Source organism: Pongo abelii, chromosome 19 (genome assembly GCF_028885655.2).
Source record: "Pongo abelii isolate AG06213 chromosome 19, NHGRI_mPonAbe1-v2.0_pri, whole genome shotgun sequence".
In the NCBI taxonomy this organism is placed as follows: domain Eukaryota; kingdom Metazoa; phylum Chordata; class Mammalia; order Primates; family Hominidae; genus Pongo; species Pongo abelii.
The window spans coordinates 68,187,775-68,199,324 of record NC_072004.2 but is presented as its reverse complement, the minus strand read 5'-3'; positions in this window follow the sequence as shown (position 1 = coordinate 68,199,324).

The following is an 11,550-nucleotide window of genomic DNA, read 5'->3' as shown; positions in this document are numbered from 1 at the left end:
CCACCATCATTCCCTGAGGGTGAGTGAAGCAGGTGGTTCCTGTGGACTCTGAGAAGAGCTGAGGAGCCTCCCTTGTCCCAGTGAGCTCCCCACTAACCTGCCCTGTTGCCAAAAAATCCCTACCATTAGAGTGTTTCTGTGAGTACCATGTTCTGTTTAAAGACATATGTCACTGTGGGTCTGGCTGACATATTCTGGAATTATCACCTTAGCAGAAAGCAGGGACTTGGGATCCTCTGGTAGATTTGAGGTGGTTGAAGAAGAGAAGACCTGGAGCGAAAAAAGGAATAGACACTGTCTAGAAATGCATTCAATCAACGGATGTTTATTGAACACTTACTATGTCCTGGGCCCTGAGCTCGGCAGTGGGGATGGGGTGAACAAGAGTGGCTGGCTTCATGTAGGAAAATAGGTTTTTCCCAAGCTTGAATTACACCAGCATTACCATGGATGACCATTAAAACCCAAGTCCCCAGCCAGGCGCGGTGGCTCACGCCTGTAATCCCAGCACTTTGGATGGCCGAGGTGGGTGGATTACCTGAGGTCAGGAGTTTGAGACCAGCCTCGTCAACATGGCGAAACCCCGTCTCTACTAAAAATACGAAAATTAGCCAGGCGTGGTGGCACATGCCTGTAATCCTAACTACTTGGGAGGCTGAGGCAGGAGAATTGCCTGAACCCAGGAAGTGGAGGTTGCAGTGAGCCAAGATTGCACCATTGCACTCCAGCCTGGGCAACAAGAGTGAAACTCTGTCTCAAAAAAAAAAAAAAAAAAACCGAAAACAAAAACCCAAGTCCTCAAGCCTCTATTGATCCAGTGAGTCTATGGGGGCCCAGGAATCTGCATTGAAACAAGCATTTCCCCGGCCGGGCGCGGTGGCTCACGCCTGTAATCCCAGAACTTTGGGAGGCCGAAGGCAGGCAGATCATGAGATCAGGAGATCAAGACCATCCTGGATAACACGGTGAAACCCCGTCTCTACTAAAAATACAAAAAATTAGCCAGGCGTGGTGGCGGGCACCTGTAGTCCTAGCTACTTGGGAGGCTGAGGCAGGAGAATGGCATGAACCCAGGAGGCGGAGCTTGCAGTGAGCCGAGATCGCACCACTGCACTCCAGCCTGGGTTACAGAGCAAGACTCTGTCTCAAAAAAAAAAAAAAAAAAAAAGAAACAAGCATTTCTCCTTCCCCTTCCCAAGCATGTAGTTGTAGCTGGTCTGGTGACCACATTTTGAAAAGCCCTGGTGGCAGGTCCTGGGTTCTAAGAACAGCCTGGAGTTTCAGGGATCCATGGAGGTAGAAAGAGGGAGGGAGGGAGGGTGTTGTCAAGAAGAGTTAGCCAGGATAGGAGGTGACAGGTAGGGTCTTCTCCTCATGGCCTGCCATGCCCTGAGAGGGGCTGGGGATCCACCAAGCTCTCTCCGCCTGCAGGTCCTCCCTGGCCCTTCACCATCACTCGGGGGCTTCCCTGGACCCTTCCCTGGGATGAGGGTCTTCCACACTGAGGCCTCCCAGCACCCTGTTGATTCCCACCTTTCATTTCTCTCTGGGCCCCAGGGCACCTTCTCCTGAGTCTACAAAGGGTGGGCACTAATGGGAAAAGGTGGCAGAGACCCCAGACCCCACTCCCCACTCTGTAGCCCCGACCCCCTGGTCTCAGAGGGCTTCCTGGAGTCAGTGTCTAGGCTGAAGAGGGAGGGCCTGAGAGGATGAGATTTGAGGAAGCAGGAATAGAGGTTGAGAGGGAAGGCGAAGGGAGGGAGGCTGCCCCTCCTCCCCTCCAGCGCTTGGTGTTTGATGCTGGGGGTGCCGAGACATCTCCTCTCCCGGAAACTCAAGGCCAGACAGATAAACACAGATGGAGGGAGAGACTCGGCTGCTTTATTTATGGGCCCGGTGACAGGCCCTCTCCTGTCTCAGAGTCACTAATCTACCAGGCGGAAGAGACATCCCACTCCCTCGCCACCCTCTTCCCTCCCTCCTAAGACTGGGGCTCAGCCAGGCTCCAAGCCTCCCCTAGGTGGTCAGGCAGTGCCAGCTCCCATGGGCTGGAGGAGAGTGTCCAGAGGCTCAATAGACACCCTCTCTCTCTCTCCCCCAACAAAACAGGGTGTCCTTCCCCTTGAGAAGGTGGACACTTCAAAGGCCTTGACTTAAGAAGTCCCTGAAGAGACACCCTGGGCTGCCCCAGCTTGGGTCTATCCAGAGCAGGGGTTGATGGGGGACCCCATGATGTCCCTAAGGGGTCAGACCCAGAGCCGAAGGGTGCTGCCTCCTGATGCTTCCTTCAAATGTACTTCCTCTAACAGCAATTAGCACTCAAATAAAGGGGTCTTTGGGGACCCATCTTAATTGCTCCATTTTCTCCACCTCTACCTTCTCCTCACCCATCCACACTTTCACAAACCTCCTCCTGCCATCCTCCAATGAAAGGTTAAATTTCACTGTGGCTGCTGGAGGGGCCACTAGGAATAGCCCCGCCTCCCATCAGCTGGGAAACATGGGGCTCCCTGACTTCCCTGATTCCTTCAGTTCCCTCTCCCTGACCTGTGTCTGTCTGCCAGCACCCCTTCATTCTGCCATCTTTACCTGGGTCTACCCCAAATCTCTGCACAGGGACAGAAGTGAACTCAGCCTTACAGACAGAATGGGTTCCTTGGGCCCCAGGGTCAGAGGTCAGAGAGCACCAAAAGGGCAGGAAGCAGAGGGGGTCAGGGAGGGGGCAGATCCATACCTGTCAGTGGCTTTGAGGCCGGACACTCAGAGCCTTTAAAGCCCCAGAGATTCGGGGATTTGGCTCGTGGGATCAGACTGCCCGGCTCCCTGACTCACAGTGGCCAGATCCAGACTGGGACCTGCTCAACTCGCCCCTCTCTTTTTCATTTAAGCGACTTTGGGTCATCCATGGGCCAGGGAGCCCATGTTTCCCCCTCCCATGGCCCTGCCCCATTGTTGGCACCTTATCTGAGCACACACACCCGAGCCTGGGGAAAAGGGGGTGATTTGCAATCCTGGCTCAGATTTACAGTGAAGTCCTAGGCGGTTTCTTCCTCCGGTGAATGGGCATAGTTTGGGGGTAAATGGCATTTACTAGCCTCTCTCCCAATCCCCTGCCAAATCAATTTCAGATTCTCCTCTAGAAAGCTTTCCCCCAATAACTCCACTCGGCCCCTTCCCTGTATCTTCTTCCCATTCTCCCAGCATTACCTCAATAATTCCATTCAGTTGCTGTCTGCCCTTGTTTCTGGCCTCTGCTGATGAATCAGGGATGTATTCTGTCTTCCCACTCAGGCTGAGACATCTCTGTGGTCAAGAACTACGCCTCCCCTATCTAACCACTGCTCCCTGACGGGGTCTCCTCTAGATCTGCTCCCTGCACTGAGCACAGGAAGCTGACTGCTAGCAGGGGAGGAGGCGGCAGAGGGGAGGCCCATCCACCTTTCCACTCACAAAAGATTTTTACAAGTAGACAGATCACCCAAAGGAAGTCAGGGAAACATGGAAGCATAAGGGAAAGAATTCCCATTCAATTTTTTTTTTTTTGAGAGAGGGTCTCTCTCTGTCACCCAGGCTGGAGTGCAGTGGTGTGATCCCAGCTCACTGCAGCCTCAACCTCCAGGGCTCAAACAATCCTTCCATCTCAGCCATCCAAGTAGCTGGTACTATAAGCGCACACCACCACACCCAACTAATTAAAAAAAAAATGTAAAGATGGGGTCATCCTGTGTTGCCCAGGCTGGTCTTGAACTCCTGAGTTCAAGTGATCCTCCCACCTCAGCCTCCTAAAGTGCCAGGATTAGAGGCGTGAGCCACTGCACCCAGCTTATTTTTTGTTTAGTTGGCCAATTACAATTGTATATATTTAGCAGTGAACATGATTTTATTTTATTTATTTATTTATTGAGTTGGGATCTCACTCTGTCGCTCAGGCTGGAGTGCAGTGGTGTGAACATAGCTCACTGCATCCTCAAACTCCTGGGCTCAAGCGATCCTCCAGCCTCAGTCTTCTGAGTAGCTAGGACTACAGGCATGTGCCACCACACCAGCTAATTTTTATTTTTATTTTTTTTGTAGAGACAGGGTCTTGCTATGTTGCCCAGGCTGGGACATGACTTATTAAGTCCATGCTGAGAAAAAGAAGAGTGAGTTATTCTCCCCCACACTCAGGATTTTCCAGAGAGCTTCAGAATCCCTCCTCCTGCCCTACCTCCCCATTCCCACTTGCTCCTTCCTTGGAGGCCCAAGGCAGAAGCCTGCAGAGGTCCGCCTCATCTCTCATAAAGTCATGTTGCACTTCCCCTCCTCCCACTTGCCCACACTGCTCGCCTGAGGGCCTGGCTCCATGCCAGGTATGACCTTCTCAGCCTCATCCAGGGTGCTTACTTAGGACAGAACCAACTGGGGAGACAATGTCTCCTCTTCCTCACAGCAGCTGCCAACCTCTAGGTCCCCTTCTGTGCATAAACACACTCTGAACCCAGGGATGTATGTCTGCCCATGACAGGGAAGGTGTAGCCGGGTGCGTTGGCTCACATCTGCAATCCCAGCACTTTCAGAGGCCGAGGCGGACAGATCACATGAGGTCAGGAGTTCGAGACCAGCCTGGCCAACATGGTGAAACCCCGTCTCTGGTAAAAATACAAAAAATTAGCCAGCATAGTGGCGTGTGCCTGTAATCCCAGCTGCTCGGGAGGCTGAGGCAAGAAAATTGCTTGAACCCAGGAGGTGGAGATTGCAGTGAGCTGCGATCATGGCACTGCACTCCAGCCTGGGCGACTGAGTGAAACTCAGCCTCAGAAAAAGAAAAAAAAAAAAAAAAAAAAAAGACAGGGAAGGTGGATGTTTGCTCAGCCTGGGTGTGTTTTTCACCTCTCTCTGTCCCCTCCCCTTCTTTCAGGTGATTATGGAATCCGTGATCTTGGAGAGGTCACTGCATCCCTCCCCCAGCCTCTGCCCCAACCCCCCAGCATGCTGATGAACATCTCTTTTAGGTTTAAGACCACCACCACCCTGGAAAAGGAACCACCATACCCCTCCCAGGTCTTATGAAGCAACGAAATGTACTCTCCCTTGTCTGCTCTGCCTTGCCTTGGCAGTTGGGTCCTAACTTGAAATCCATCTTCGTTGCCACCCTGTCTGCTGAAGATCTCTGAGGTTGCCCACGCTGACCACTGATCTCCTTGCTACCTCCTGGAGATAATGGACTTCACTTGTCCACCACGGTCTCAGCCAGAGACCCGCATAGGGCTGCTAGGCTGGCTGGCTTCTGTGATTCTCATTTTGAAGGCTACCTTTCTAAGCTTAGGCTGCTGGATCTCCCCAGCCTGATTTCTGATAAGCAGAAAGCTAGGAGGGGCTCCAGCTGTCCTGAAGGCAATAAAAGCTCTCATTTACTGAGCCCTTACCATGAGCCAGGCACATGCTTTTTAAAAATTTAATCTTCATGGCTGGGCACGATGGCTCACACCTGTAATCCCAGCACTTTGGGAGGCTGAGGCGGGTGAATCACGAGGTCAGGAGATCAAGACCATCCTGGCTAACATGGTGAAACCCCGTCTCTACTAAAAATACAAAAAATTAGCTGGGCGTGGTGGCGGGCACCTGTAGTCCTAGCTACTTGGGAGGCTGAGGCAGGAGAATGGTGTGAACCCGGGAGGTGGAGCTTGCAGTGAGCCGAGATCCTGCCACTGCACTTCAGCCTGGGCCACAGAGCGAGACTCCGTCTCAAAAAAAAAAAAAAAAAAATTTAATCTTCATTACAACTCCATTCTACACAAGAGGAGATGGAGGCACCGACAGACCACGGTAGCACTTCCCAATCAGATTGCAGCCCCCTCTGAGTCACCAACACAGTCAAGGTTCTATGCACAGCAGGAGTGGCCCTCTGTGGACAAAGCTCTGCCCTGGGCAACTGAGAGAAGGGGCAGGGGACAAGACAGCGAAGTGAGGGAAGGCAGTTTCTCCAGGAGCTTTCAGTCTGAGGGAGGAGACAAGACCTCTGTCCTCTGGGAGTTGCTAGTCTGAGAGAGGAGTCAGATTGCACTTGAAAAATCAGTAGTTCCCTGATCCCTAATGCCACCATCCAGGTGGTACCAGAGGTCTTCACAACTGCTTGAGCCTAGCTCCCCACCCACCGTGTCCTGGGAAAAAACACAAATAAGATTCCTCTTCCCTGAGTTGCCGGAGCAAAGGACAGGAGAAAACCCCTCTATGAGGCTGAAGGATTCTTGTTAGATGCAATAGATGCAAAGGCCTATTGACTTCCAGGGCTAAGGGCCTCACTTGGAGGAAAGTTCTTGTGGATGGTATTTGAACTTTCCCATCTAGAAGCAGGGGAATGGCTGGGATGAACTCTAAAGGCATCTTGGAATTCCATCCTATCCTATTTCCTCTCCTTCATCCTAGCCAAGCTCTGAGGATTATGACAGCGTGGGCAATAAAAAGTGCCTAATTGGTTGTTGTCCAGCTGAGTCTGCTCCCCATTTCCCTTGGCGGGGGTGGGAAACCGGCTGAGTCAGTTTCACTTTTGCTATTGCCCAGTTTCCCCATGGTTGCTGGGCACTAGCAGAAGCAGGGCACCCCGTGGGAATCAGGAGCTTGTCCCTGATGCTGCCTCTGAGGTGAGCATCCCCCAAAAGGCAGAGGACCCCTAGAAAGCACCAGAACGTTGGGCTACAACTGCCCCTTCCCTGTGGAAAGAGGATAACTGGCAGGCTTCTCTCCAAATGCCCAGGGCCAACCCCACTGGCCTCTGAAGGAGTTGGGAGGAAGCACAGAGGACACCCTTTCCCCGGGGCCTTGGTGGTGAAGCCTCTTCTGTAGCAGAGGGCAGAGGTGGAGACATGGGCTCTAGAGCCAGATGCCTGGCTGGAATCCTGACTGTGTGAAGCCAGTGGTGTGATCTTGAGCAAGTTACTTAAGCTCACTATGCCTCAGTTTTCTCATCTGCAAAGTGGGGCTGATTATAGGACCTATCTCACAGGGAAAATGGGCTTGAATGAGTCAACGCATGTAAAGAGCTTGGAGCAGTGCCTGGCATGCAGTAGGTACTCAATAAATGGTAGCCATGAGCACTAGCTCAGGCTGGCAGTGGGCATGGGGAGATGGGATGCAAGTCAGAATCTGGACATGGCAGGGATGGGGGTGGGTGAGTGAGATGACTTCTGAACAGAGATCCTGGGCTTCCCAATGTCTGCTCCTCTGGCAGTGAGATCCCAGTAAGCCAGGAGGGTCAGTGAGAGTTTGGCCTGGGTTCTCTCCTGAGCAGCTGCATCCCACTCAAGCCCTTCCACCATGGAGCTCTCCCTCCCACCGCCCACCTTGCCTCTCCCCACCTTCAGCATGAAGGCCGCTCTCTCCTTCCCATGTCTTTCCAGGAAGGGTGGAGCCAGGCTCCTCACCTTCCTGACAAACCTGCTGGCGTCCCCCCACCCAGGTCACATCCTCTCTCCTAGGAACCTGCGAACAAACTGTTCTTTCTGCTGGGGACACCCTGCTCCCTTTGCAGCTCTCACCTCTTCCTCCTTCCCAAGCCAGTCTGGTGCTCCTCTTTTCTAATGGGACGTTCCCAGGCACAGTATCATCCCTGCCCTGAGTCCTACCCAGTGCTGGCAATCTGGCCCCCTTCTCAATGCCCAGGTCCTGGACGAGTGTGCAGTCTCCCCCATCAGACTAAGAAGTTAAGCATTGTGTTTTACCCCAGAATCCACTGGACTGTGTAGTCCATCCATGAGCCCCCAGGCCTCAGCCATTATTACCCCTTTCCCTTTCCTTGGGTTTCCCATTTTGATCCAGGAAAGCAGCATAGTCACTGGGCTGCCTGCCACCTCCAATGCACCTGGGGGCTTGGCAGACAGACAGCCACCTGTCTCAGGAGGCTCAGGTGGATAGTAATAGGCAATGGAGGCCAAGGGCCTCCCCACCAGAGACCCCCAGAAGCCCCTCCAGCGTTGAAGCTGGAAACAGACCATTCAGTTACAGAGTCCAATCCCACCCAAGCAGAGACTGATGCCGGAGGAGGTCCCAGGAAGACCCCCATTTAGCTGCTGCCCTTCTTGGAAAACTTCTGCCTCCACCTTGCCACTTCACTGCGGTCTCTTGAGGAGAGAGATGCTTATGGGTGGGAGTTGGAGTGGGAAGAACTCTGCTTGGCTCCTGGGGGGCAGCAGAGATTTATGGGACTGGATTTTTACAGGCTAGGGAGAGGCCCCAGGCAGGAGCTATGGAGCCCAACAGAGGAGCAAAGGCATAAAACCTCCAGACATGAAAGTCCCAGCGGCAGGCACCCCCAGGCCTGTGGGTGGTGAGAGATTTACAGCTCTTGCACAAGGCCTGCAGGGGCCTGGGGAGCTGCAAGGACACTTCAGAGCCAGAATAACTCCCCGCCAAGGCCTTCACCTTTCTCCTCTAGGAAAAAAAAATACCAATAGAACAGGTTGGAGCTGCCAAGAAGATGGTTATCGCTGCTGGGACCCCGCCCCACCTGGAGACGAGGTAGCTCCCAACTTCCTCCCCCTCCCTGAACTCTCCTGTCTGCCCCCAGGTCAGGGAGAGGTGCCTGGGGCAAGGCGAGGGGAGAGTGGAGGTGGGGCAACTTCTAGAAAGGGCCTCCCCCTGGAGAAAGTGGGGCTCGGGCTTTCACTGTTCCTTTGCCCAGACAAGGAATGCACAGCAGTGGCCAGAACCCCTGACAAGCCCAGGGGTCTGGAAGGGGGCAGTGAGTGGGTTCTGCCAGCTCCAATATTTAGGGAATGCTTTCACAATGCGCATGTGGGTAGGAGTCTTACCTGATGGGGGACAAGGATGGGAAAATAAAGATGGAAACACAGAATGTCCCTTGTGCTTAGCGGCCATCTGTCATTTCAGCCAATGAGCCAAAAAGCTGAGACGGGAATTTCTCAAATGGAAAGTGCCCGGCCCTAGCCCCATGCCCTCTGCCCTTGCTCCACCAAACCCAGCTGCCAGTTTTCTCTTGGGCCAGACCCCAGCTCCTTCCCTACCCACTGAAAGGAAGGGCGGTAGCCTTGTGCCTACTGGGGACAGCTCATCTGGTTGAAGGGTGTTTCTGCCTCTTCTGGACTCTGTGCTCCATCACCCTGGTCCCCCACCTGCACTGAGAAGCCCAGACCCTCAGCAGGGTTGGGGTGGGGTGCATTGCTAACCACTTAAAAGGGCCAGGCAGGCACCCTGAGAACAGGTGAGGAGCCAGAGCCTTTGAACTGGGAGGGGCAGGTGCTGCTGCTGAAAGATGGAAATCCTGGGCCAGGGCTTGCAGTGCCACAGGAGAGGGGTGGGCAAGAAGGCCCATAAAAAGCTAGACTTTCCCCTTCCCACCCCTCAAGCCAGTCCCTCAAGACCAGAGCTGGCGCTGAGACAGCCAACTGAGTAATGTCTCAGGTGCTCAGCCAGGGGGCACAGACTTGTCCCTTCCAGGCCCCACCCTGAGTGCTCGGTCCCCACCCCCCAGGGACAGGCCAGGGGAACAGTGGGGAGAGAGGACTGAGGCACTGCTGCCCAAGAGGCAAGAGGTTGAGTGGAGAGAGCCTCGGCGGGGTATGGGGGAAGCAGGTGTATCATCCTTTTTCCTGCTGATTGGCAGGCTGGGAAGGGAAGGAAGAGACAGGTCAGTGCCCCAGAAAGGAAGGGGAGGAAGTTAATGAGGAGAGGTGGCTTTGCTCCCCTGGCCCCCGCCCCCTCTGCCACCAGCTTCTGACTCCAGGCTCCAGGAGTGGGCCGGGCTGGTCAGGACCTGCCTCCAGCCTGCCTTCCTCCGGAGCAGGTCGGGAAAATTACTCTCCTGGTACTGCTTTTTATTTTTTGAAGCCAGATCAAAGGTGGGACCCAGCTGGGAGCCATAGTAAAATCTCAGCAATGTGGAGCCTTAGAGTTTCAGAGGTGAAACCAGGAGCTTGGGGAGGGACCATCTCAGGCCCAGGCTGCCCGGGTCAGAGGCCAGAGTTGGAGTGGAGAAGAGTCAGAAGTGGAGCTGGTGGGTGGGGCCCTGCGAGAAGAACCAGCTACTTGAAAAATGCAGGCAAGTCTGTGGTCACCTTGGTGTGCACGGCGGCACTCTCAATGCAGGGACCCACCCACGCGGAACCCCCCCCACACCCCAGCATCCAAGCCATTCAGAAACTTCTCTCCAGGCCTGTGTTCATATTGCCCCCATTGCCTCACTGCCCCCATTGGTCACCTGCTCCAGTGCATCACTTTATTTTATTTATTTATTTTTGAGACCGAGTCTCGCTCTGTCTCCCAGGCTGGAATGCAATGGCGCGATCTCGGCTCACTGTAACCTCCGCCTCCTGGGTTCAAGCGATTCTCTTGCTTCAGCCTCCGGAGTAGCTGGGACTACAGGTGCGTATCACGATGCCCAGCTAATTTTTTGTATTTTTAGTAGAGACGGGGTTTCACTGTGTGTTAGTCAGGATGGTCTTGATCTCCTGACCTCGTGATCCGCCCGCCTTGGCCTCCCAAAGTGCCGGGATTATAGGCATAAGACTTCACGCCCAGCCTTTTTATTTTAATTTAATTTTTGTTTTTATTTTCAGATGGAGTTTCACTCTTGTCGCCCAGGCTGGAGTTCAGTGGCACAGTCTCGGCTCACTGCAACCTCCACCTCCCAGGTTCAAGCGATTCTCCTGCCTCAGCCTCTCAAGTAGCTGGGATTACAGGCGCTCGCCACTATGCCCAGTTAATTTTTGTAATCTTAGTACAGATGGGGTTTCACCATGTTAGCCAGGCTGGTCTCGAATTCCTGACCTCAGGTGAGCTGCCATTCTCAGCCTCCCAAAGTGCTGGGATTACAAGTGTGAGCCACCACTCCTGGCCTGTTCTTAAATTTTATTATTATTTTTGAGACAGGGTCTCATTCTGTCACCCAGGCTGGAGTGCAGTGAAGCCATCAGTGCTTGCTGTGACCTCGACCCCCTGAGCTCAAGTGATCCTCCCACCTCAGCCTCCCAAGTAGCTGGAACGACAGACTCGTGCCACCACACCCAGCTAATTTTTTTTTTTTCAGGAGTCTCACTGCTCTGTCACCCAGGCTAGAGTGCAGTGGTACGATCTCAGCTCACTGCAACCTTCGCCTCCCAGGTTCAAGCAATTATCCTGCCTCAGCCTCCTGAGTAGCTGGGATTACAGACACATGACACCACGCCTGGCAAATTTTTGTATTTTTAGTAGAGACAGGGTTTCATCATGTTGGTCAGGCCGGTCTCGAACTCCTGACTTCGTGATCCACCTGCCTTGGCCTCCCAAAGTGCTGGGATTGCAGTTGTGAGCCATCGCGCCCGACCCACCCAGCTAATTTTTTAGAAATGGGGCATCTGGCTACGTTGCCTAGGCTGCATAACCTTATATAACAAGGAAGTTCTTAGATTAGGTAACTTTATTCCCTCCTGCTTCAAACAGAACATATTCCCACTTTACATGCCCGAGTTCAGATTAGCAAAAAGCACCTTCGACAGGGCGAGGTGGCTCACGCCTGTAATCCCAGCACTTTGGGAGGCCGAGGTAGGTGGATCACCTGAAGTCAGGAGTTTGAAACCA